This window comes from Solanum dulcamara, chromosome 3 (genome assembly GCF_947179165.1).
Source record: "Solanum dulcamara chromosome 3, daSolDulc1.2, whole genome shotgun sequence".
NCBI classification, from domain to species: Eukaryota; Viridiplantae; Streptophyta; class Magnoliopsida; order Solanales; family Solanaceae; genus Solanum; species Solanum dulcamara.
Window position 1 is genome coordinate 55,608,134 of NC_077239.1, and position 27,816 is coordinate 55,635,949.

Below are 27,816 nucleotides of genomic sequence, written 5' to 3' on the forward strand. Positions count from 1 at the left end.
TTTTGGTTGAGGTTGGTTGCTTTCCTTGGCCATATTATCTCCGTTGAAGGTTTTATGATGGATCCTAAGAAACCGAAGCGGTTAAGAATTGGCCTAGACCTTTGTCTTCTTTGGATATTCGATTTTTTTTGGGCTTAGCCAGTTATTATAGATGGTTTATGGAAGGATTCTCTTCTGTTAGATCATCCTTGACTACTTTGACTCAAAAAAAAGTGAAATTCCAATGGTCCAAGGCATGTGTGAAAAGCTTTCAAGAGTTGAAAGATAGACTTACTTTTGCTTCAGTGTTGACTTTACCAAAAAGAATCCAATGGGTTTGTTGTTTATTCTGATGCTTCAAGGGTTGGTCTTGGTTGTGTTTTGGTGAAAAACTGTAAGGTGATAGCCTATGCTTCTAGGTAACTCAAGGTGCATAAAAAGAACTATCCAACTTATGGCTTTGAGTTAGTGGTGACTGTGTTTCCTTTGAAGATTTGGAGGCACTATATTTATGGTGTCCATGTTGATGTATTCACCAACCATAAGAGTTTTCAATATGTGTTCAACCAAAAGGATTTTAACCTTCGGTAAAGGGAATGTCTTAAGTTGTTGAAGGTCTATGATATGAGTGTGTTATACATTCGGGTAAGGCGAATATGATTGCTGATGCTCTTAGTAGATTGTCTATGAATAGTATTGTCCATGTTGAGGATGAAAATGAGTTATGTTTCGATGTTCCTAGACGAACTCATTTGGGTGTTCTCTTGATTGATGCAAAGGATGGTGGCATAGGTGTATAATATGATTTCGAATTGTCTTTTGTGGTGGATGTTAAGGAAAAATAAGATAGTGATCCTACTTTAGTTGAGTTAGATAAAGCAGTTGCCAAAAATATAATTGAGGCTTTCTCCCAAGGGGGATATGGTGTGCTTAGATATCAAGGTCGTTTGTGTCTTCCCAATGTTGTTGTCTTAAGGGAAATGAGCTTTTTCAAAATTCATAGTTCGCGGTATTCTATTCATTCGGATTCCACAAAGATATATGGAGATTTGAGGAAAGTGTATTGATGGAATGGCATGAAGAAGGAAATTACGGAGTTTGTGGCTAAATGTCCTAATTGTCAACAAGTGAAGATTGAACATCAGATGCCAGGAGGTTTAGCTCAATATATTGAGATTCCTACTTGAAAGTGGAAAGACATGAATATGGACTTCATTACAAGTTTGCCTCGTACCCATAGGCAACATGATTCGATTTAGGTAGTTGTTGACCGAATGACTTAGTCGGCACATTTTCTTCTTATTAAGACTTCCTATTCAACCAAGGACTATGCTAGACTTTATATTCGTGAGTTGGTTAAGCTTCATAGTGTTCTGTTATCTATCATATTAGATCGAGGTACTCAATTCACATCTTAATTTTGGAGGTCTTTCCAAAAAGATATTGATACTCAAGTTAAGCTTAGTACAACTTTTCACCCTCAGACCGATGCTCAAGCCGAGTGTACTATTATGACCTTGGAAGACATGTTGATAGTTTGTGTCATTGATTTCAAGGGTAACTGGGATGATCATTTTTCGTTGATCAAGTTTGCTTATAATAATAGCTACCATTTTAGCATCCAAATGACTCAATTTGAGGCCTTATATGGTAGGAGATATAAGTCCCCAATTGGTTGGTTTGAAGTTGGTGAAGTTTCCTTGATTGGAATCGAGTTGGTGCATGAGGGCATGGATAAGGTTAGACTCATTAGAGAAAGATTGAAGATTGCCCAGAGCCGATAAAAGTCCTATTCAAATGAGAGGAGAAAGGAACTCAAATTCGAGGTGGATGATTTAGTTTATTTGAAAATATCATCCATGAAGGGTGTGATGCGTGTTGGAAAGAAAAGAAAGCTTATTCCCCGATATGTAGGCCCATATAAGAATTTAAGACGGATTGATGAGGTGGCATATTAGTTGGATCTACCCTCAGATTTGGCATCGATGAATTCAGTGTTTCATGTTTCCTTGTTAAAGAAGTGTGTTGGTGATTCTAGCTTCATTGTGCCTTTGGACAGCGTTGGTGTGAAACAAAGTATATCATATGAAGATATTCCAGTTGAGATTCTACACTGGCAAGTTAAAAGGTTGAGGAACAAGGAAGTAGCTTCCGTTAAAATATTATGGAGGAACCAAGAGGTTGAAGGTGATACATGGGAGGCTAAAGACGATATGATGACACAATATCCTCATCTCTTTGCTTCCTTTCCTAGTTGAGGTATTAAGTTCCTCTGTGATTCACTCCATCAAATCCATGTGTTTCAATCATTCTCATGGTTTCATATGCATGAATGTTCATGAAATGAATTTTAAAATCGTATTTTAGCATGAAATTCAATATTCCATGTTTTATGCATTTTAGAGATGTTTTGCATTCATGTTGGGTTGCTATGTCTCTTTCCTATTTTATTCAGTCCTAAGGTTTCTTCAAGTTCTCTTTAAATTCTAATGGTTTATTAACCCTAGTTTTGATGAATTGCATCGGGCTATTTCAAATTCATTTTTAGATGTTATCCATGATCATTATAAGCCTATTTCTATATAAATTGCATGATTTCAAGTTAAATTATAAATGCCCATGCATAAAGTTACTTTCAATTGTGATTATACAGTTCAAAAAGGATTTTTCATGAGTTGATTATGAATTCAATAATTTTCAAAAGAAAGATTTTATGAATGAAGTTAAGATTGATGATTGAATGATGAAAGTTTCGATGATGATTATTTATATCCAAGATAGTTATTATGGTGTGATAAATATAATTTTCACACAAATCATGTTTAGTTTGAGACCCATTCGAAGATGAATATTCCCAAGGGGGAGATATTGTAAGACCCCAGAAGTTGGAAAGTCGAAAAGTCAAAAAATAGAGTTTTAAAAAACAATTCTCAGAAAATTTTAGCTTTTTCCACCAATTGGGTTTCACGACCACATTGAAGGGTCATAGAACTTACCATGGTCCGTGAAAGGCACTGTGGGAGTGAACAAGGAAAAAGGGGAAAAAAGGGAAAGAGTCCACGAGAGGGTTTATGGGTTGTGGTGGGTACCACGGATCGTAGACTCGTCCGTGAACTTGACCCCTCAAGACCCCAAACTTGATTGTCGACCATAAGCCCTTGTACGGACTATTAAAAACTACACAAATTGTAGAAGGGTCCATGTAGAGGAAGCTATTGGTCCCTAAGGAAAGGGCCACTCCACGACTAGTTCCACGATCCGTGGAACATTTCACAGACCATCGTGGTCTCTGTGGAAGCCCAACCCCCATGGTCATGCCTTGGACATCCTTTACGAGGCTCTTCACCACCCGTGGATATCTTGATGGGGTATGATTTGGACCATAGAATTTGACCCCTCAAGTTTAAATTTACCCTCCAATCTACGAAACTCTTCACGGATCGTGGAAGGTTTAACGGTCTGTGAAGATGGTCCGTCCAGGTGACCCATTCAATTTTCAGTAAGGGTGTTTTGGTCTTTTCCCCACTCTTTAATAATGTATTTGGACAGTTTTGGGTATAAATCCTAGTCTATTAAAAAACCCAAACCCTACTAAATCCCTCATTCACTCTTATTCACCCTAAACACAAATCATTTTTCTAAATTTTGTTCGAAGTTTATCTTCTTCCTTAAGCAAGGTTTCAAGGAACTCCAAGATCAAGTCTCCAAATTCAAAGAGAATTTAGGGCTTTAATTGACTAAGGTATGTGAGAATTCATCAATGGATTCCTTCCATCCATGGATACCCAAGGTTTATCTTAATTTTTCTTTTTTGCATTACCTTCTAGTCCTAATTCGTATGAAATTGCATTAGGTCAATTCAATTGTAGTTTATTTCATTATCATTGATCTAGTTATGTATGATTCAAGTTCTAATTGCATGTTTTCAATTGAGTTTCATGGACCTGTGGATTATATTATTTTCAAGTATGAATTTATGGAATTATGATCACGATTGACAAAAGATTTTATAAATAATTATCAAGGACTTATGAATTACTCATGAAAGTAATAAATGATATTTTCAATGATATTTCAAGCAAGTATATATGGTTGTGAAAGTATTTCTCACACACTCTTGTTGAAGAGGTGGAATGTTTTCTCACCAACTCACGGATTCATAAGAATGGAAAGGTTTTCTCATTCATTTATGAATGATCATGATAATGAGCTACTCATATGATTATTCTATGATGAGGATTGATATTTATTAGTGTCTTTCCTATTGATTTTAATGACTATGATTTATAATTTCTGTTGGGATATTAATTAAGCACCGAGAGGACTTTAAGGTGGTGTTCAGTTCGAAAGCTCAAGTAGCGACCCAAGGGAACTCTAGTAGCAATCTTTAGTCCCAAACTACGTTGCCTCTAGAGGTTCACCTTAATTGGTCTAGCTAGTGGATCCAAAAATAGCTCAAGTTATAATGTTCTAACGAAGTCTACCGTGGCAGGTAGCCTCTCTCTTTTTGGTGTGGGAGTAACACCAGATTCTATATTTTAAGCTCACATGGTCTTATATGTCGGTTAAAGGTCCTATCCCATAAATGTATATGAAATGGTATAAGTTCTCATGATGTGTTATTATGCATTGACCATATGATTAAGATGTTCAAATGCTTTCAAGTTTTACTCATGTTCTTAATACATTGGTCAGGCATCCCATGTTTATATTAGTTATGTCCTATTATCATTGTTCATGCATGCTTCTCACATACTTAGTGCATTTTATGTATTAACATATACTTTTTGCCTATATTGTATCATAATATAGGGTCCGACAATCATCACACACTTTCCGCTCATGGCTAGAGTTTGAGTATTATTTCTATTATCTGTGAGTCTTCATGTTTCGAGGACGTGACATTAGCTCTTTCTCTATATTTTCTACAACTTTATTTCTTATGTTGGTGAGCTAGGATCTTGTCCTATACCCCGTCTAGACTAGTAGATGCATATTAGATATTTATGGAGTCTATGTTATCATGTTCTTTCAGAGTTGCTTTCTCCTTTATCGAGATTATTCATGCTGAGACTTTACTTCCGCATTTGTGATTTAGTTTTATTACTTCATTTACCTTATGTATGCTCATGTATGATATGCTAAGAGGCTTGGTTGTAGTCCTTTGGGATTCTAATTGCTGTGTCATGCCTAGGGCCTAGCTTGGGTTGTGACATGTCAAAATTGGGGCACGAGCATAAGTTTCATAACGGCGAGGGCATGAATGATCGGATAGTATATCGAAGGATAAAGTTAATCAATAAACGAAAGTTTTGGGATATTTTTGACCTTTTTTCTAACGTAAATTAAGGGCAAAAGGCATGATATATTCTTTAACTTTGTCATTTAGAGCTGATATATTCGTCGTTATGAAAGTGACTAATATATACTTCTACTATAGATAAATAACTCACATATACTCTTTTCCTCTAACGGAAGTGAAAATAATAATTTTAAATTTATTTTTTAAAACTTTTTATTTTGAAAAAATAATCCATATAGGGGTATATTTGATCCTTCTCGCACATATTTTTTTTGACTTTTTAATTCAACTACTAATTTAGATTTATTATATTGGTGGTCAAATTTATTTTTCTCACTATTTTTCTTGTAAAATTTATTATATATTTCCTATTTTGTTTTTACAGATACAAGAGAAAAATCACAATATAGCATCAAAAGAATTAGTTTTAAATTACAATATAGTCGCAAAAAATAGTTTTAAATTTTTTTTTCTTTTTCCATTCATACTTCTTTCTTTTTATTTCTCTTACTTTTACACTAAAATTTGAAAGAAAAAAAATGAAATAAGAATAAGAAACTCAAGTAAAAAAATAATTCATGTGTGAAAAAGATTAAATATATCCCTAACTTTGCTAGAAATTTTTTTTCATATATAGGTATATTTTTTATTTTATTTTTTACTTTCTAAAAAGATATACCCCTACATGAATTTTTATAAAATTAAAAATTAAAAAAAATATTTTTTTTTTACTTTCTTAAGATGAAAATAATATATGTGAGCTACTTTTGTAATAGTGGGGGTATATATGAGTAGTTTGTGTAATAGTATTGATATATATGAGCCTCTTTCATAACGAATGATATATCAGCTATAAATGACAAAATTGAGAGATATAACAAAGTATTTTCCCTTACATTAAATACTTTGGTGGAATTAGAAGTTCAAATTCTAAAGTCATCTCTAATATAATGAATCTACTTCAGTGAATAGCTTGTCTTCAGCTTCCTTTGGTGCATTAATAGATGAACATTCATGCCCCCTCCCCCTCTGAAAAAGTACTTTTTTGTTTGTGATTTATTTTTTCTCATTGGATTAAAGGAAAAAGAATCTGATTTACTCTTCAACTTTATCATTTAGAGTTGTTATAAAAGTGAATCATATATACCCCTACTATTAAATAAAGGGACAATTTTACATATATACCATAAACTAATTAGTTTACAACAAAGACAACCATGCTTTATTCACATGAAAAATAACCAAAATCATAGGAAGTATATAGTGACTATACAATATAACTTGCCAAAAGTCATAGAAAGTATACACTGGCTATACAATATAGATTACTTATACATGATCTATACACTGAATTTACATTATGATACACTCTATACATGAAATGTACACCGAATGGCTATTTGTTTTGGTAATTACTTTGGCCGAGCAGACCCGTACTGTAATTATCCCTTAAATAAATGCTCACATATGCCTTTTCCTCTTACGAAAGGGAAACATTAATTTAAATTAATTTTTAAAAATGTTTTATTATAAAAAAGGTTCACGCAAGAGTATATTTGATCCTTCTCATAGGTAATTTTTGGCTACTTTGATTTACTAGCAAATTTGGATTTATTATTTTGATGGTTAAATTTATTTTTCACCAACTTGTAAAATTTATTATATATGCCCAGTTTTTTCTCAGATACAAAAAATAAATTTATATATCCAAAAAATAAAAATTAGTTCTAAATTTTTTTCTTACTTTTTTCTCTTTTTCCATTCACACTTTTTTTATTTTCATATTCTTACACTAAATTTTGCTAGAGCCTTTGAGTTGCTAAATTTTCATATCATTTGTTTACCTTTCGTAGCATGATAGCTAAGACTCAAATAGATTACTTACTCCTTAGGAAGGGTGATAGAGGCCTTTGTAAGGACTTCAAGGTTATTTTGAGTGAAAATATTACTACCCAACTTTAAAACCACTGAAGTTGAAAAGTTGGAAAACGGAGTTCAATGGAAGTTTTTCAGAAATCTCAGTGTTTTAGCACCAGGTGAACTTTACGGGTCGTGAAGAGGACCACAAGCCTTGGGGAGATCAAGTGGTCCAACTCTAGAAGTGGGTACTTACGGGTGGAGGAGCACGAGAGAGTTAACGGACCATGAGATGTACCATGAGCTGTGGTGATGTCCCGTGGTCCAACCCCCTCAATGGTCCTGAGAAGTCCACACCACGTATGATGTCCACGATCCGTAGAGACCCCCATGGAACGTGGTGGTCTCCATGGAGGAACCCCCCTTATAACCCAGCTCACCAAAAGTTCAAGTCCCTCACCACGAACACCACCATGGGCCGTGGTGACTTTTACAAACCATGGTGGGTCCTCCGTCCAGGGGAAGTTTCAGTTAAGATTAGGGGTATTTTGGTCTTTTTTCTATAATCTCATTAATAAATATGAACATTTTATGGGGATTTATACTAACCTATTAACTACCCTAAGCCCTCCTCACCCTCTCATTCTTACCAAAATGCTCAAAACCAAAAATCGTCTCTCGAAAGTGTTCTATCAAGAGTCTTATTCTTCCTCAAGCCAATTTCAAGAAAAATTCAAGTCAAGTTTCCAATCAAGAGAAAAATTAAGGATTCTAGTTTCAAGGTATATGAAAATTCATCCATGTGCCCTTTCACCCATGGAGTCCCAAGTTTTCTCTCAAATTCTCTTATGAATTCTTCTTCTAAAAGCCCTAGTTTCATGAATTTACATTGGGTCTTTTTACTTATGATATATCTTGTGATTAATTGATCAAATTATGTATAATTCACATCATATTGGATGATTTCAAGATGGATTTCAATGACCTATGCTATATGCTAGTTTCAAGTATGTTTTCAGTGAAATATGATCATAAATTTCAAAGGAATTCAATGAATGTTTTATGAATGCTTATCAAAGCTTATGAGTGAGTTATGAAAGATTATGAATGATCTTTGAAAGATATTGTAAGTAAGGAGTTATGGTTTTCTATTCTATGATTTTCTTATGATGAGGATTGATATATTTTATTGTCTTTCCTAATGAAGTTAATGACTATATTTTCATGAAGTTCTGTTGGAATAATGACTAAGCACCGAGAGGACTTTAAGGTAGGGTTCGGTCCGGTAGCTATTGTCTCTACCCAAGGAAATTCTAATAGCAACCTTAAGTTCCTAACTATGTTACCCGTATAGGTTTAAAGTGCCAATATGGAGTAGCTAGTGGATACACATATAGCAAAAAGTTAGAGAAATTACCATCACAGAGTCTACCTTGGCAACGTAGCCTCCCCTTCTTGATGTGAAGCACATCAAATTCTATATTATAGCCCACATGGTCTTCTATGTCCGTTGAAGGTCCTATCCCACATCAAGGTATATGAAAGGGTATAAAGTTCTGATGATAATGTATTAATGCATTGACCATATTATTATGATGTTTTAAAGGTTTTCATGGTTTTACTCATGTTTTATCATATTGGTCATGCATCCCATTTTCATATTGATTATGTTCTATATTCATTGTTCATGCATACTTCTCACACACTTAGTGTATTCCATCTACTAACACATTCTCTTGCCTATATTGTATTATAATGTAGGGTTGGATGATCATTGCACACCTTCCACTCATGGCTAGAGTTGAGCTTTACTTTCTATTGTTGGTGAGTCCTCATGCTTCTAGGATAGGACTTTCTTCTTTATCATTTTTATGACTTTTCTATGTTGTCATGGGTGAGCTAGGAGCTTGTCTTATGCCTCCATCTAATTAGTAGAGGCATGATGGATTTTATGGAGTCTATGTTGTCTTTCATTCGAGTTTGAGACTTATTATCCTTTGTTAAGACTTTCATATTGAGACTTTATTTCCGCATCTATGTCTTAGTTTATTACTTTAATTATTTTATGTATGCTCACAAATGATATGCTAATAGGCTTGGTTGGAGTCCCTCGGAATTCCAATTGGCGTATCACACCTAGGGTCTTGCTTGGGTACTAACAAACTTGGTATTTATGCACAAGGTTTACAATGTCCTAGGGAGTCTAACATGGTGCATCACGTAGAGTGTTGTTCATCAGTGTAAAACGCTCTATATTTATGAATAAGAGGCTATGAGGTGTTAAGGAAAAATATCACTTCTTTCATGATTTCATCTTGCGATAGAGTTGAACTCTAAGGAATCTTTCTCTATTGCTTTCTCTTTGCAATTTCAAAAATATGCCTCCAAGAAGAAACCCCGTCTAAAGGAACATTGAGGAGGAGCAACAAGTTTTAAATGACCTTTGAATGAACAAGTGTATCATACAGAGTTGCAACCTCTTTCCAAGTGCTTGTTCAGACTATGACAGCTAAATGAACCGAGAGATGGTAGCTCCCATGAATCCAAATATGGGTACAATGGCTAGCCGAGTTTGTGATTTCACCCGGATGAACCCTCTTGAGTTTCACAGTTCTAAGGTGGATGAGAATCCAAAAGAGTTCATGGAGGGTATTGTTAAGATTATTAATATCATGGGTGTTAGCTCATGGAAACAGAGGACCTGGTGGCATATCAACTCGAACGGGTTGCTCAAGTTTGGTATGATCAATGGAAAGATAAAAGAGGTAGAGATGATGATCCCATTGATTGGGAGGAATTCAAGGGTGTTTTTCTTGATCGATTATTTCTTTTGGAGTTAAAAGAGGCTAAGGTACAAGAGTTCATCAATTTACGCCAAGGTAATATGAGTGTGAGAGAGTATGACCTCAAGTTCAAAAGATTTTCCAAATATGCTCCTTTCATGATTGCGAATCCAAGGGCTCAGATGAGCAAGTTCATTTTAGATGTGTCCTATTTGGTGGTCAAAGAATGTAGGATCGCCATACTTATCAAAGATATGGATATTTCTAGACTTATGATACATGCTGAGCAAATTGAGGAGGAAAAGTTGAAGAAGAGGTCTAGAAGGGAGTCCAAGTGGGCTCGAATAGATGGTGGTAATGTCTCTCATGGTAAGTCTAGGAACGGTAGTCATCCTTAGTTTCATAAAAAGTATTTCGGCCAAGCTTCATGGAACATTCCAGCTCCAAAATTCGATAAGAATAAGGTGCCTAATCCTAAAGCACAAGGAGGAGATCCAAGTGGTCATGTCATCCCTCCATACAAGAAGCGTGGAAGAAACCACAATGGATAATACTTAGCGGGATCAGATATATGCTATAGATGTAAAAAGCCGGTTCATTAGGTGAAGGAGTGTAGGAGTAGTGCTCACCCCAGGCTTCGGCTTAGGCTACCGGTCATATGTATCATAATGCTACTAATTCAGGTGGCGGTCAGTGCCAATACTGATTTTATACCATTCATACTTATCAAGAGTTAGAGGATTCACTCGACGTTGTGACTGGTATATTGAAAGTGTATGAATTTAATGTTTATGCATTATTAGATCCGGGTGCTACTCTATCATGTGTTACTCTTTATCTTGTTGTGAAATTCATTGTTAGTCCTGAGATCTTGCTAGAGCCTTTTTCGGTCTATGCTCCTATTGGTGATTCAGTTGTTGCGAAAAGAGTCTATCAAAATTTCCTAGTTTCAATTTTCATCAAATCATCTTAGTTTATCTTTTAGAGCTTCATATAATTGATTTTGATTATATTCTCGATATGGATTGTCTTCATGCATGCTATACTTCTATATATTATAGGACCCATGTGGTCAAGTTTTTATTTCTGTCATGACCCAAGCCTAGGACCTAGATGTGATACGGCGAATGAGGAACCTAGAGGTACCTCACCAAGCCTCTTAGCATTCATTTAGCCTTTCATCGGTAATCACAATCAATAACAAGCGGAAGAGTAAAGGTGAAATAAGGACTAAGGGAAATTCATCATAATAAGAACTATAATAATCGAGCTTCAATTTACATATGTCCAATACTATCTCTAAATCATATTCTATACGAGGAATAAGATATGTCCCTATCTCACCCTCAATAAAATAGAACATAGTGCTAAAATAAATGTCTAAATGCCTCGACACATCATAAGCTAGAAAGAAAAATGAGTATGTTTCCCGAAACATGGAAACTTACCCAAAAGCAGACTTCAACGATCTCTACTAGCCATGTGGAGGAGAATGAGGAGGAACACCGGTCCCTACATACTGATATCAGGTATGAAAAAAAGCATGCGTTAGTACTTTGAATGTACTAAGTATGTAGGCATGCAATGTACAATTAAAACATTAAAAGCTAAAGTACATGAGTAGATGCTTGCATGAGACATCAAGTGAACAACAATTGAAACCTTCATTTGTGGGAAGATGACTATAACCGATATTAAGACCATGTGATCTATGATATGGAATTCAACAGAACCCCTACTTTGGCATGAGGAGAGTACTTTCTAGGTAAAACTCTATCAATCTCCATTCATTTCTTTAAATTTTACTTTAGAAGGCCATACATGGATCCACTAGCCTGAAAAGCTACAAGGTCTCCTACGTTGGCACATAGTTAATGAGACAAGATGTTGCTACTAGGATTCTCTTACCAAATTCCACCTCAATGCCCCATTTGGTGCTACGTCAAATCCCACAGAATATTATATTATAATAATATAAGCATATATATATATAGTTTGAGACCTTAAATCATCATGCTGTAGAATAGCTCCTTAAAATCTTTGGTGATTCGAATATTCAAGAATTGTCCTTATTGTATAAGAATCCATCATTGAAATCATTTCATTATTCTTTCAATTCATAAGACTCCTTTTGATCATAGACATTACTTTCATAAACATTCATTTGGAGTCAAAAGCTTTCAAGTCAAACTTCGTTGAAAACATAGCAAAGTTAGGTGAGTTCTATTCAATTCAACTTTAAAACCCTTCCATGCCTTCATATAAGAACCTTTGATAAATCAACAATTTTATGAAATTAAGAGCCAATATAAGCTAATATAGGTAAATAAACTTCATATACTCAATAATCTATACATTTGGAATCATAATATGAAAACCCATAAATTCACCATTGAAAGTGAGCTGCTAAGTTAGATAATACTTGGACTCCATAGGTGGAAGAATCCATGATTATATACCCACATACCTTAGGGAATAAAGCCCTAATGAAAGCTTGAAAATGGAGACTTGAATACCTTGGGATGAAACCTTAGACTTTGCTTGAGATGAAAAAGACTTTGAGAGGAGCTTTAGCAGATGAGGGTTTTATGAATTTGGGACTTAGTGTGAAAATGAGGGGTTTGGGATAGATTATGGTCATTAGATAGGGTAGATTTGGTCCCCAAAAAGACCATACTTTGTTGATAAAACATGGGAAAATACTAAAATTCCCTTTTTAAAAACATGGCAGAACTGACCCTACGATTGGTCCTTACGAATTATAGGACCTTCTACGACTCATAATACGGAATCGTTATGGAGGGTCTGAGGAAACCCTAAGGACTGAGTCTTTGAAGTTTCTCCATGACTCATCTTTATGAGTCGTAAATGTTTCTATTACTTGTAGAAGGGACCCGTCTTGTAGGGTCTAAGACACCCTGAGGACTAAGTCTTTGAACTTCCTCTACGACTCATCTTTACGAGTCGTCGAAGGGGGAATGAGTCATCAACTTGACTCATAGAGTCTCCCTGTCCCTTAGTCTATTTCCTTTCCTCAGGATCCTCTCTACGAGTCACTTCTATGATTCATAGAAGCACCTACGACTCGTAGGTGGGTTCGTAGACTTGAGTGCAGTCCACTTTTTCTGAAATCTTTCCTTTGTTTTGACTTTTGACTTATGGAGTCTTACATTATCTCTCCCTTGGGAACATTCATCCTCGAATAAGATTCGATTAGCATAGAAAGGATGTGGTACAAGGACTAGTAACCCAATATGAATGTAATGACACATAAACATGCTTAAACCGTGAGACTTTCATACTTAACATAAAACACGACTTTAGAATCAACTTCATGAACATACATGCATATAAAGACTTAGGAAAACCTGTAACGTAGGAGTCTTGAACAATTTGAGCATGGATAACTTAGTACCTTAGGCTTGAGTAGAATGAAGGAGATGAGGGTATTCTTCTTCATAGCTGCTTCCACTTCCCATGTAGCACTTTCAACTTATTAATTCCTCCAAAGGACCTTAACGGATGCAACTTCCTTGTTCCTCAATCTCTTGACTAGACGATTCCAAATTTCAATGGGATCTCTTCAAAGGTCAAGTTTTCTTCAACATTCACTACCTCTGAAGGCATAATGGAACTTGGGTCACCTACACGTTTTCTCAACATAGACACATGGAATATTGGATGAACCATGACCATCTCCAAAAGGTAACTCCAACTCATAAGAAATCTTGCCAACACGTCTCAAGATTCTATAAAGCCCTACATACCTAAGGCATAATTTTCACTTCTTATCAAAATGAACTACACCCTTCATGGGTGAAACCTTCAAGTATACCCAATCATCCACACTAAACTCAAGATTCCTTCTCCTTGTATCAGAATAGGAATTTTGGCGACTTTGAGATGTCTTCAACCTTTCTCTAATGACTCTCACCTTTTCCAAAGCATCAAGCACCAAATCAGGACAAAAAGGTCATCTCACCCACATGGAACCAACTAATCGGAGACCTACATTGTCTCCCATACAAAGCCTCAAATGGCGCCATCTCAGTACTTGAGTGGTAGCTATTGTTGTAAGAGAACTCAATAAGTGGTAGATTGTCATTCCATCTCCCTTTGAACTCTAGCACAAAAGCCTTTAACATATCCTCTAGTGTTTGAATTGTCTGCTCGACTTGTCCATCGGTTTAAGGATGAAATGCGGTACTTATCTTCACTTTGGTACCTAGACCCCTTTGAAATAATTTCCAGAAATGAGAAGTGAATTGGTACTATGATCCAAAATAATTGACAACAGCACACCATGCAACCTTACCAATTATTGATTATACAACTTAGCATACTCTTCAGCGTTATAAGATGTCTTGACCAGTATAAAATGAGCCAAATTTGTCAATCTATCAACAAGTACCCAAATTGAGTCATGATGTTTCTGAGTACGAGGCAAACCTACTACAAAGTCCATGTTCACATATTCCCACTTCTAACTGGGGATTTTAATATATTGTTCTAGGACACCCGACCTTTAATGTTTGATATTAACTTGTTGGCAATTTGGGAATTCAGGCACGAACCTTGATATGTCCTTTTTCATGCCACCCCACCAATAAAACTCTTTTTAGTCTTGGTACATTTTAGTCCAACTGGGGTGAATAGAATATGAAGAATTATGAGCCTCCTTCAATATCAAACTCCTTAGTCCATCTATATCCGGAATATATAATCGACCATGGTAGTGAAGTACCCCATCTCCCCCTTGTGAAAAGACTTCTACTTTCTTTTCTTTCACCAACTTCTTTATCTCCACCAATATCGGGTCAAGGTCTTGTTTTGACTAACATCCACCATCAAAGATGATTCGGACCCATTATGAATAAATACGCCACTATCGTCGGAACCACTCAACTTCACTCCTGACCTAGCTAACTGAAGAACATCCTTTACCAACTCGCTCTTCCCTTCATCAACATGAGACACACTCTCCATACACACCCTACTTAGTGCATCAGCAATAACATTGGCTTTACTCGAATGATAATACACACTCATGTCATAGTCTTTGAAGAGTTCAAACTATGTCTTTTGACTTAGATTGAGTTCTTTTTGGGTGAACACATATTGAAGACCTTTTTGATTGGTAAAGACATCCACATGTACCCCATAAAGGTAATGCCGCCAAATCTTTAGAGCAAACACAATAGCCACTTTCTTAAGATCATGGGTAGGGTAGTTACGCTCATGTACCTTTAATTACATAGAAGCACATGATATAACCTTATTGCTTTTCATTAAGACACAACCCAAATCAACCCTTGAAGCATCACAATACACCATAAACCCTTCTAATCCTTCTGGTAGAGTCAAAATAAGAGTAGAGGAGTCGATCTTTCAAAGTTTGGAAACTTCTCTCATACTCATCCTTCTATAGGAACTTTGCCTTCTTTTGAGTCAGTTTTATCATAAGATATGACATGGAAGAGAACCCTTTAACAAACCTTCTATAATATCTGGCTAGATCCAAAAAGCTCCTAATGTCCGAAGGAGACAATAGTCTAGGATAATTCCTTATCGCCTCCTTTTTCTTAGGGTCAATGTTAATCCCATCGCTCGAGGTTTGAAGCACAATTCTCAAATGACTCTTATGTTCTTCCTCACCCCGAGAGTGAATCAAAATATCGTCAATGAATACCACCATAAATGTATCAAGATAGGGTTTGAACACTCTATTCATTAGATCTATAAACACCACCGGTGCATTCGTCAATCCAAAAAAGATCACCAAAAACTCAAATTGACCATAACTTGTTTGAAATGTCATCTTGGGAATGTCACACTCCCTCACCCTTAATTGGTGATAGCCGAACCAGAGAGCAATATTTGAGAAATAACTTGCCCCCCTACAATGGGAAAAATAGGTCATCTATCCTAGGAATCAAATATTTATTCTTAATGGTCACTTTGTTCAGTTGACGGTAGTTTATACACATCCGAAGTAACCTATCCTTCTTTCTTACAAACAACACGGGAGTACCCCAGGGTGAAATACTTGGCCTTATAAATCCCTTTTCCAATAATTTTTTAATTATTTGTTCAACTCCATTAATTCCGATAGGGCCATTCGTTAGGGAAGTATAGAGATAGGTTGGGTATCAGGAAGAATATCAATACTAAAATAAACTTTCCTTTTGATAGGGACATTAGGGAGGTCATAGATAAAGATATTAACCACAAAAATTGACTCAAGAAGAGGAATTTTAGAGTCGATATCCCTAACCCTCACAATGTGGTAGATGCAACCCTTAGAAATCAACTTTTGGGCCTTAAGACAAGAAATGAATCTACCTTTAACTACTAAATCATGAACCATCTATTCAAGAATAGGCTCATTGGGGAATTGAAACTTGACTCTATGAGTTCTACAATCTATCAAAGCATAAGATGCGTGAAACCAATTCATCCTAAGAATAGCATCAAAATCTACCATGTCAAGTTCAATGAAATCACAAGGAACAACTCTGTGTAAGTTTGACATGGTATAACTCTTATAGACCTTTCCTGCCACAACTGACTCACTAACAGGGGTCGACACCAAATAGGGTTCTAATAATATTTTGGGTAACACATCAAACCTATTGTCAAGGAATGGAGTGAAAAATAATAAATTGGCACTCAGATCTAATAAGGCATATACATCAAAATCAAAGACCTTTAACATGCCGATAACAACATCGGGTGCTTCCTCAACTTCTTATCTCCCATGCAAGGCATAATATCAGTTAATGTGTTGGCTACTCCCTTGAGTTTATTGACCATGAGTAATTTGGACTTGAGGCCTACCACCACCACCTTTATAATCTCTATATTGGTGACTAGTTTACCATACTTGAAGCATGCATCGAAGCCGACTAAGCATTCTCTTTTGTGAGTTTTCCCACACTTCTTATAAGCGGAAAAAGCTTGACTGCCCATGTTCTTCCTTGGAACCATCGGATTATCACCCTTATCCTTGTTGAGCCTCGGAGGAGGAGTATTATTGCTACCTTACCCCACAAATCGTTACCCACTTTAGCCCTTTCCACTACCACTATAACCATACCTTTGATGATTGAACCCTTCACCATCAACTCTAGCCTTCTTGAACCCTTTTGACCTCTCACTCAACTTCTCATCCTTAATTTGTTCCACATATTTCATGAGTTGTGAGATGTCCATCTCCTTGACCAACATGGCCATTTTGCATTATTTGGATACTAAACTAGAAACATCGGAGATGAACTTCCTCATTCTGGCCCTTGGGTCCAGGACCATGAAAAGATCATACTTAGACAATTTGGTAAATCTGAGGGCATATTCCCTCACACTTATGCTCCCTTTGGAAAGGTTGATGAACCCTTAAATATTTGCCTCTCTTACCTCCAGAGGAAAGAAGTGATTTAGGAATGCACCCTTTAACTCTTTCCATTGTATGGGTCCATATCTTTACTCCTCTCAACAACCCATTTCTCATACCAAACCCTTGCTACGCACTTGAGTTGATAGGCCACTAGCTCAGCCTTTTCATTTGGAGGAACTCCCATGATAGACACAATTTGATAAAATTCCTCAATAAACTCCATAGGGTCCTCAAATACCTTGGAACCATCAAATTCATTTAGATTCATCCTTTTGAAGTCCCAAATCCTAAAAGCCGCAGTAGGCACTTGAGGAGGAGGAGGATCAATGCCTTGATTAGTTTAGTTGGCCATGGCTTAGGCCAACAACGTGATGATGTTTTAAAACTACTCATATGTAACTTTTTCCTCATGATGTGGAGCCTCGGGAACCAGAAGAGCTTGGTCCTCATCATCGATCCTTTCTCTAGGTGGAGGTACCCTTCTTCGAGGCATTATCAAGAGAACACAAAATGACCCATTAGTTAAAGGAACTCTTAGGGAAACTCTAGGGCACACCATGAATCATCAAAAAAGGGAAAACTTTTCTAAACATTCCATAGTCTCCTATTCATAGTTGTGGCACACTTCACAATCATAAATAAGGCTATATTCGATGCGGTATATTGTATTTTGAGGACCATTTAGAACCTGGGGCTCTAATACCAAGTTTTTCATGACCTAAGCCTAGGGCCTAGATATGACATGGCGAATGAGAAACTCAAAAGTACCTCACCAAGCCTCTTAGCATTCATTTAGACTTTTATCAATAATGAAAATCAATAACAAGCAGAAGAATAAAGGGTAAAGAGGGACTGAGGGAAAAACATCATAATAAGAACAATAATAGTCGAACTTCAACTTACATATGTCCAACACTACCTCTAAATCATAGACTTGGTGGGGGATAACACATGTCCCTAGCTCACCCTCAACAAAATATAACATAATGTCAAAAAAATATCTAAAGGCCTCGACACATCATAAGCTAGAAAGATAAAGGAGTATCATTCCTGAAACATGGGAAGTCACCCAAAAGCAGCCGTTAAGGATCTCTACTAGCCACGTGGATGAGAATGAGTGGGAACACCGGCCCTTATATGGTAATATCATATAGGCAAAAGAGTATGCATTAGTACTTTGAATGTACTAAGTATGTAGGCATGTAATGTACAATGAAAACATTAAAGCATTACAAGGTAAAGTACATGAGTAGATGCATGCATGAGACATCTACTAAATAGCAATTGAAACCTTCATTTATGGGAAGATGACTATAACCGACATTACGACCATGCGAGCTATTAGATAGAATCCAACATAATCCCCACGTTGGCACGGGGAGAATACTTACCAGGTAGAAATCCATCAATTTTCATTCATTTCTTTAATTTAACTTTAGATGGCCATACGTGGATCAACTAGCCTAAATGCCTACAAGGATTTTTATGTTGACACATAGTTAATGAGACATGGGGTTGCTCCTAGGATTTCCTTACCGAATCCCACCTTAATTCCCCATTGGGTGCTTAGTCAAATCCCACGAAATATTACTTTATAATAACATAAGCATATACATATAATTTGAGACCTTAAATCATCATGTTGTAGAATAGCTACTTAAAATCTTTGGTAATTCAAATATTCAAGAATTGTCCTTATTGCATAAGAATCCATAATTCACATTATTTCATCATTCTTTTATTTCATAAGACTCCGTTTGATCATAGATATTACTTTCACAAACATTCATTTGGAGTCAAAAGATTTCAAGTCAAACTCATTGAAAACATAGCAAAGCTAGGTGAGTTCTATTCAATTAAACTTTAAAACCCTTCCACACTTTCATATAAGGACCTTTGATAAATGAACACTTTTATGCAATTAAGATCGAATATAAGCTATGATAGGTAAATAAACTTCATATACTCAATAATCTATAAATTTGGAATCATAATATGAAAACCCATAAATTTACCATTAAAAGTGAGCTACTAAGTTAGAAAATACTTGGGCTCCATGGGTGGAAGAATCAATGATTATATACCCACATACCTTAGGGAATAAATCCCTAATGAAAGCTTAAAAATGGAGACTTGAAGACCTTGGGATGAAACCTTAGACTTTGCTTGAGATGAAGAAGACTTTGAGAGGAACTTTAGGAGATAAGGGTTTTGTGAATTTGGGACTTAGTGTGAGAATGAGGGGTTTGGGATAGCTTAGGGTCATTAGATAGGGTGGATTTGGTCCCCAAAATGACCACACTTTGCTGATAAAACATGGGGAAAGACCAAAATTCCCTTTTTAAAACTTGTCAAAATGGACCCTACGACTGGTCTTTATGAATCGTAGGACCTTCTACGACTCATAATAATGACTCTTCCTATAGGGTCTGAGAAAACCCCGAGGACTGAGTCTATGAAGTTTCACCATGATTCGTTTCTATGAGTCATAAACTTTTCTCTGACTCCTAAAAGGAACTCATCCTACTGGGTCTAAAACACCCTGAGGACTGAGTCTATGAACTTCTTCTATGACTTATATTTATGAGTCATCAAAGGGGGAACAACTCATCAACTAGACTCATAGAGTCTCCCTGACCCTTAGTCCATTTCCTTTCTTTGGGGCCCTTTGTACGAGTCACTCCTACGACTCATAAAAGCACATACGACTTGTAGTGGGCTTATAGAATTGAGGGCAGTCTACTTTTTCTAAAATCTTTCCTTCATTTCGACTTTTGACTTACGAGGTCTTACAGTTTCGTAATGAGGTAGTCCTAGACTCGAAAGGTAGTAATGTCATTTTTAAAGGTCAATTATCCTCGTGCCTTAAAGCTTGGAAAATAATTTTTAAGGGTTGCATGTATCATCTAGGCTGGGTTAGAGATACAAATTCTGAAGCTCCTACTCTTGAGTCACTTTCGATTGGTAATGTTTTTTCACAAGTTTTCCTTAAAAATCTCCCAGGTATCCCTCCTAAAAGGGAAATAGATTTTGGTATTGATCTTCTCTCTGATACTCAACCTATCTCTATTCTTCCTTATCGAATGGCCCCGACAGAATTGAAAGATTTAAAAGATCGGTTAAAGGATATATTGGATAAAAGTTTCATTAGACCGTGTATCTCTCTATTGGGTGTTCTAGTTATCTTTGTTAGAGATAAGGATGGTTCTCTCTGTATGTGTCTTGACTACTAGCAGTTGAACAAGGTCACAATTAAGAATAAATATCTCATCCCAAGGATTGATCTTCAATTGGGTTATCATCAACTATGAGTAAGAGAATGTGATATTCTGAAGATGGCTTTTAGAACTTGATATGGTCACTTTGAATTATTGGTTATGTATTTTGGACTAATGAATGCTCCTGTAGCTTTTATAGATTTAATGAAAAAGGTTTTCAACCAATATTTGGATATGTTCGTACTTGTGTTCATCAACGATATTATGATCTATTCTCGAAGTGAGGAAGATCATGTCGATCATTTGAGGATTATCTTGCAAATTCTCAAGGATTATTAGTTGTTTGCTAAGTTTATCAAGTGTGAGTTTTGGCTGAGGTTAGCTGCTTTTCTTCATCATATTATCTCCGGTGAAGGTATTATGTTTGATCCTAAGAAGATCGAAGTGGTTAATAATTATCCTATACCATTATCTTCTTTCAATATTCAGAGTTTCTTAGGTTTAGATGATTATTATAGATGGTTTGTGGAAGGTTTCTCTTCCATTGCTTCACTATTGAATACTTTGACTCAAAAGAAGGTGACATTCTAATGGTACAAAGAGTGTGAGAAGAGCTTTCAAGAGTTGAAGAATAGGCTTACCTCTGCTCTGATATTGACTTTATCGGAAGGTTTTGATAGTTTTTTTGTCTAGTGTGATGCTTCTTGAGTTGGTCTTGGTTGTGTTATAACGCATAACGATTAAGTGATAGCCTATGCTTCTCGGTAACTCAAGGTGCACAAAAAAAACTATCCAACCCATGATTTGGAGTTAGTAGCAGTGGTTTTTGCTTTGATGTTTTGGAGACACTACCTTTATGGTGTCCACATTGACTTATTCACCTATCACAAGAGTTTGTAATATGTGTTCACTCAGAAGGATTTGAATATTCGACAAAGGAGATGACTTGAATTATTGAAGGATTATGACATAAGTGTGTTGTACCATCCAAGAAAGGTGAATGTAGTTGCCGGCTCTCTTAGTAGATTGTCCATGAACAGTGTTTCCTATGTTGAGGATGAGAAGAAAGAGTTAGTTCGGGATGTTCATAGACTAGCCCATTTAAGTATTCGTTTGGTTGATTCCGTGGATGGTGGTGTTATCATTCAAAATGGTTTTGAATCATCTCTTGTGGCGAATGTTAAGGCCAATAAAGATAGTGATCCTACTTTAGTTGGGTTGAAGAAAATGGTTGCTGAAAAAGCCATTGAGGCTTTCTCCCAAGGGGGAGATGGTGTTTTGATATATCAAGCCGATTATGTGTTCCCAATGTAGATGGCTTGAGGGAATTGATATTACTTGAGGCTCATAGTTTGCGGTATTCTATTCATCTGAGTTCCACAAAATTGTATCATGATTTGAGGGAAGTGTATTAGTGGAATGGCATGAAGAGGGATATTGTGGAGTTTGTGGTTAAATGTCCTAATTGTCAACAAGTGAAGGTTGAGCATTAGAAACCGAGCGATTTGGGTCAAGATATTGAGAATCCTACTTGGAAATAAGAAGCCTTGAACATGGACTTTATTACAAGTTTGCCTCGTACCCGTAAGAAACATGATTTGATTAGGGAGGTTGTTGACCGAATGACTAAGTCAGCTCATTTTCTCCCTATTAAGACTTCATATTCAACTAAGGACTATGTTAGATTCTATATTGGAGAGTTGGTTAAGATTCATGGTGTCCCATTGTCTATCATTTCGAATTGAGGTACTCACTTTACATCTCAGTTTTGGAGATCTTTCCAAAAGGTTCTTGGTACTCAAGTGAAGCTTAGTACATCTTTTCACCCTCATACGGATCGTCAGGACCAGCACACCATTCAGACCTTAGAGGACATGTTGAGAGCGTGTGTCATTGATTTTAAAGGTAATTGGGATGATCATTTTCCATTGATAGAGTTTGCCTATAATAATAGTTATTATTCCAACATTTAGATGGCTCTATTTTAGGCCTTATATGGTAAGAGGTGTTGGTCTCGTATAAGTTAGTTTAAAATCGGTGAAGCTGCCTTGATAGGACCCGAATTAGTGCATGAGGCTATAGAGAAGGTGAGATTGATTAGAGAAGGATTGAAGATCGTCTAGAGTCGACAAAAGTCCTATTCAGATGATAGGAGAAGAGAACTTTAATTTGAGTTAAATGATTGGGTTTACTTGAAAATCTCACCTATGAAGGGTGTGATGTGTTTTGACAATAAAGGAAGCTTAGGCCTTGCTATATGGGTCCATATAAGATTTGGAGGCATATTGTCAAGGTGGCATATGAGTTAGATTTGTCTTCTTGTTTGGCATCGGTGCATCCGGTGTTCCATGTGTCTTTGTTGAGGAAATTAGTTGGTGATCTTAGCTCCATTGTGATTTTGGACAACATTGTTATGAAGCAAAGTCTTTCTTATACAGAGGTTCCAGTTGAGATTCTAGACTAGCAAGTTAGAAAGTTGAGGAACAAGGAGGTAGCTTCAGTTAAGATTTTATGGAGGAACCAAGAGGTTGAAGGTGCTATATGGGAAGCCAAAGCCGATATCTCTTTCCTTCCATTCTTAGTTGAGATATTTAGTTCCTTCATGATCAACTTAGCCCAAAATGATGTGTTTCAGTCATTCTCATATTTTCAAATGCATTCATGTTCATGAAATGAGTTTAAAGTCATGTTTTAGCTTGAGTTTGAATATTCCATATTTTTATGTATTTTTGATATGTTTTGCATTCATTTTGGGCGTCTATTTCTCCTTTCTATACTATTCATACTATTTTGAGACCCATTCAAAGACTAAAGTTCCCAAGGGGGAGATATTGTAAGATCCCAGAAGTTGAAAAGTTAAAAAATAGAGTTCAAAGGAAATTTTTCATAAAATCTCAGCTTTTTAGCACTAGGTGAGCTTCACAAAGCTCTTTACAGGCCGTGAATAAGACCACGGGACATAAAGATATCACGTGGTCCAACTCTATAAGTTAGAACTTAGGGGTGGAGGACCATGAGAGGGTTCACGGACCGTGGGATGCACCATGAGCTGTGGTGATGTCTCATAGTCTGCCCCCCTCAATGGTCCAGAGAAGTCCATACCACGTGTGATGTCCATGATCTGTAAAGACCCCTACATACCATGGTGGTCTCCATGGAGGAACCCCATGCTAACCAACTCACCAAAAGTTCAAGTCCCTCACCACGACCACCACCACGTGCCGTGGTGAGCTTCACGAATTGTGGTGGGTCTTCCGTCTAGGGGAAGTTTAAGTTAAGGTCATGGGTGTTTTGGTCTTTTCCCTAAGATCTCATTAATGAATGTCGGTTTTGGGGGTTTATACTAACCTATTAACTACCATAATACCTCCTAACCCTCTCATTCTCACCAAAAATACTCAAAACCCAAAATTCTCTCTCTACAGTGTTCTCTCAAGAGTCTTATTCTTTCTCAAGCTAATTTCAAGAGAAATTCAAGTCTAGTCTCCAATCAAGAGAAAAATTAAGGATTCTAGTTTCAAGGTGTATGAGAATTCATCCATGGGTCCTTTCACCCATGGAGTCCCAAGTTTTCTCTCAAATTCTCTTATGAATTCTTCTTCTAAAAACCTAGTTTCATGAATTTGCGTTGGGTCTTCTTACTTATGATATATCGTATGATTAATCGATCAAATTATGCATAATTCACATCATATTGGATGATTTCAAGATGGATTTCAATGACCCGTTCTATATGATAGTTTCAAGTATGTTTTCAATGAAATATGATCATGAATTTCAAAGAATTTCAATGAATGCTTATCAAAGTTTATGAGTGACTTATGAAAGATTATGAATGATGTTTGAAAGATATTGTAAGTAGGAAGTTATAGTGTAATAAGGTAGTTCTCACACAATCATGTTAAATAGGTGATAAGGTAGTTCTCACCAACTCATGGATTCTTATGAATCAATCATGTTAATGAGCTATTCTATGATTTTCTTATGATGGGATTGATGTATTTTATTGTCTTTCCTAATGACGTTAATGAATATATTTTCATGAAGTTTTGTTGGGATAATGACTAAGCACCGAGAGGACTTTAAGGTGGGGTTCGGTCCGGTAGCCATTATAGCTACTGTTGACACCCAATTTTGACCAATCCATAACTACTTTTCGGATCGTCATCTTAATAGATAGACATTTCTAAAAAATATTTATTTATTAAGTAAGTGAGTTTATATTTAGTTTAACCAATAAATTATATATTTTGACATTCATAATTTATAATATTTTTACTATTTATTAATATTATTACTATTATCTTTATTATTTTTTATTTTTTAAATAACAAGTTTCACACGTTCAAATATTTTTACGTATCCATTGAGTATATATTATGTATATGTGTGTATTTTCTTTATAAGTAAAATATTACTTAATTAATATATATATATATATATATTTACATAGTATATACATAAGTAGTTACTTCATGTATAAAAATATTAATACTTGATAAAGTTTATGATTTTACTTATTCAATATATATATTATGGTTATTAATTAAATAGCAATCTATTCAATTTTTCTCTATTTTATTTTTAGCATTGTCCATTTTAATCAATTCATTTTAATTTTACCCTACATTAAATTCAATATGACCCAAATTCAAATCTTAAATCTGTCTTTTAATCACACTCATCCATCTTATGTTTATCAAATACCAAGATCTAATCCCAACCGCTCGTCAAAATTGGTGAACGGCTAAGATTACAACCCCTATTTCTAATTACTCAAACCCTTACCATAACTTCATTTTTCATCTTCTCAGAAAAGGGAGAGGAAGTTGCCGCCCACCACTCTCTCATTTTCATCTCTCTCCCATTGGTGACGTCTCGTCGATGAGAAATCATCCAGCCGCCACCCTATTTCTCCATCAGTCACTGTCAAGAAACACGACCTTTCTTCTCCAACAAACAAACAACAACACACAATTAATGGCAAACTCATGAGCACTACCTCCATGAGATCGCCCCAAACATCCACCATAGACCACTAGCGTTGCTCCACCATTAGTGAGCAGCCGCTGCAACCGCTCCTCCTCCAGCATCTCCGACGCCACCTGCAACAACTCTGCCACCGGCGTCTCTGAACCACTGTAGTAGCAGCCCTCGCCTCCTTCTTCCCTCTCTCTCTCTCATCCCTGCTGCACACCTATTGATCTCCCTCTTTCTCTCCTCTCTCTCCCTCTCAACCTCTACGCACCACTAGACCATCTCCACTATCCAACAAATGACGTCTCTCCACCGGCGAAAGCTCCTCTTCTCTAATCGATAAACCGGCAGCAACAACAACAACAACAAAAGAAGATCAATGCTCTCTTCAACTCTGTCCAGCAGTCAAATGATCTTTGAAAAATCAAGATTTGGATATACATATTTTCGGATCTATTATGTTTAGAGATGGATCTGTAAGGATCCGTCCCAGGTATATTTGTATTTTAACTTTTCAGTTCCTTCTTTATCTTTAAATGGCTTGTTAAGTTTAAAATTCATAAATGTTTGTTCAATTATATTTACATTATAGCTTATGTTCATAATATTATGTTTAAATAACCTGCATATGTGAATATGGAGCTTTGCAGTAACTTCTCTACCAATTGCCATTGTTGAAATATTCAAGTGGGTGGCTTTATTTTGGGTATAATTTCAAGAGTTTGCAGATTTCTATTACAACAATCCCTTGTGATAATGCAGTAGCTAGTATTTACTTTTTTTTATGCTTTATCTTTCTGGATGTGGGGTCACTAGACCAACTTCTCATGCTTATTAGTATCACCATTTCATATTGATTTAAGTTGCATATTAATTGGGTTCGAAAATGTTTGACAATCCCTTATTAATGTTGCTACCAGCATATACTACTCTTTCTTGCATTGATTGTAGGAGGTTTGAATTTAGTATGTGACTGATTTTAGTCACTCTAATTTTCTCTAATTCTTTGCCTTCTTGATTGCAAATATTACCATTTGAGTTCTTCCCTTAGTTAATTTCAAATTTAATTTATTAAGTATTAATTTGGCAAGCTTTAATTAAGTATTGATTGACTTCTTCTCAATTTCGGATTATTTTAATTCAATTACTGTTTTTTTCCCTTGATTAGTCTTGAGTTAGTCTTTTGTTTAAAATTGGTTCAATTTTATTTATAGTTAGGAATGACTGACATATTGAGAATTAATTTAGCATATTCTTCCTTTATTTGAATGAATTCGGTGTTACTATTACTCATATATTAGTACACTAATTTGGTCTTATTCTTAATAGATCTTATTGCTTCACTTGTTTTATCATGGTAAATCTCAGTATATGTTAGTGAACATTAATTCAAGGTTTATTTCTGCTTATAATTTGATTATTTCTCTGATTAAGCTTGAATAATTTCTTTTACAATTATTGACAATGAGTCCTTGTCGACATGATATTTGGGATTTCTTTGAGAAATATTAGTTGTTGTTTATGACTTTTTTCACCAATTGTTGAAATAATGCTTGGTTTAATTTGACCAGATCATAATAATTGATTTAGTTGCTGAAAATCTTGATAGATTTGTTGTTGAAATGTTTTGATTTTGTTGTTGAAATTTGATAACTCTTTTGAAATATTGGCTCCTCCTATTGACTATTTGGGGGAAAAGTCTGACTAAAAATGGTGGATTTTCTTGCTTGATGATTATTTTGATTATTACAATGAGAATACATCTTTATTTTAAAAGATAGAAGAAAGAGATAGAAAAAGAAGAACACACAAGACACATAGAGAGTTGAGAAGAAGATAGAAGAAAATATTTTTACTTTACAATGTAACACTTCAAACAAAAACAAAACAAAGAGAAAATGTTTCTTGCATCCTTTAATCTTCTGTTTCTAGTTCTTGGCATTGCTGTTAAGATTTTTCTTTGCTTATTCCTCCTAATCGAAATATCCAGGTTAGTCCCAACTCTTCTTTACATGTATGAATAAACTTTTTTTTTTGTGAAATGTGTTCTTATCTTTGTTGCTTTGTTAAGGTAAAATTGTATAATTATGATGTACCTCTATATTATTAGTGTATTGCTTGTATTTATTTTTATGGTTTAGCAGGATTTGAATTCCAAAGTTCAAAACACAAAGAGTTGTGAAGGAAAGTTGAGATGCCATTATTTCGTTTTACTTCTCTTATATTATTTTATTCACTTACCTTTTATTTAGTTTGTAATAATATTGTAAACTCTACTCTACATAATAATAGATAATTGGGAACTGT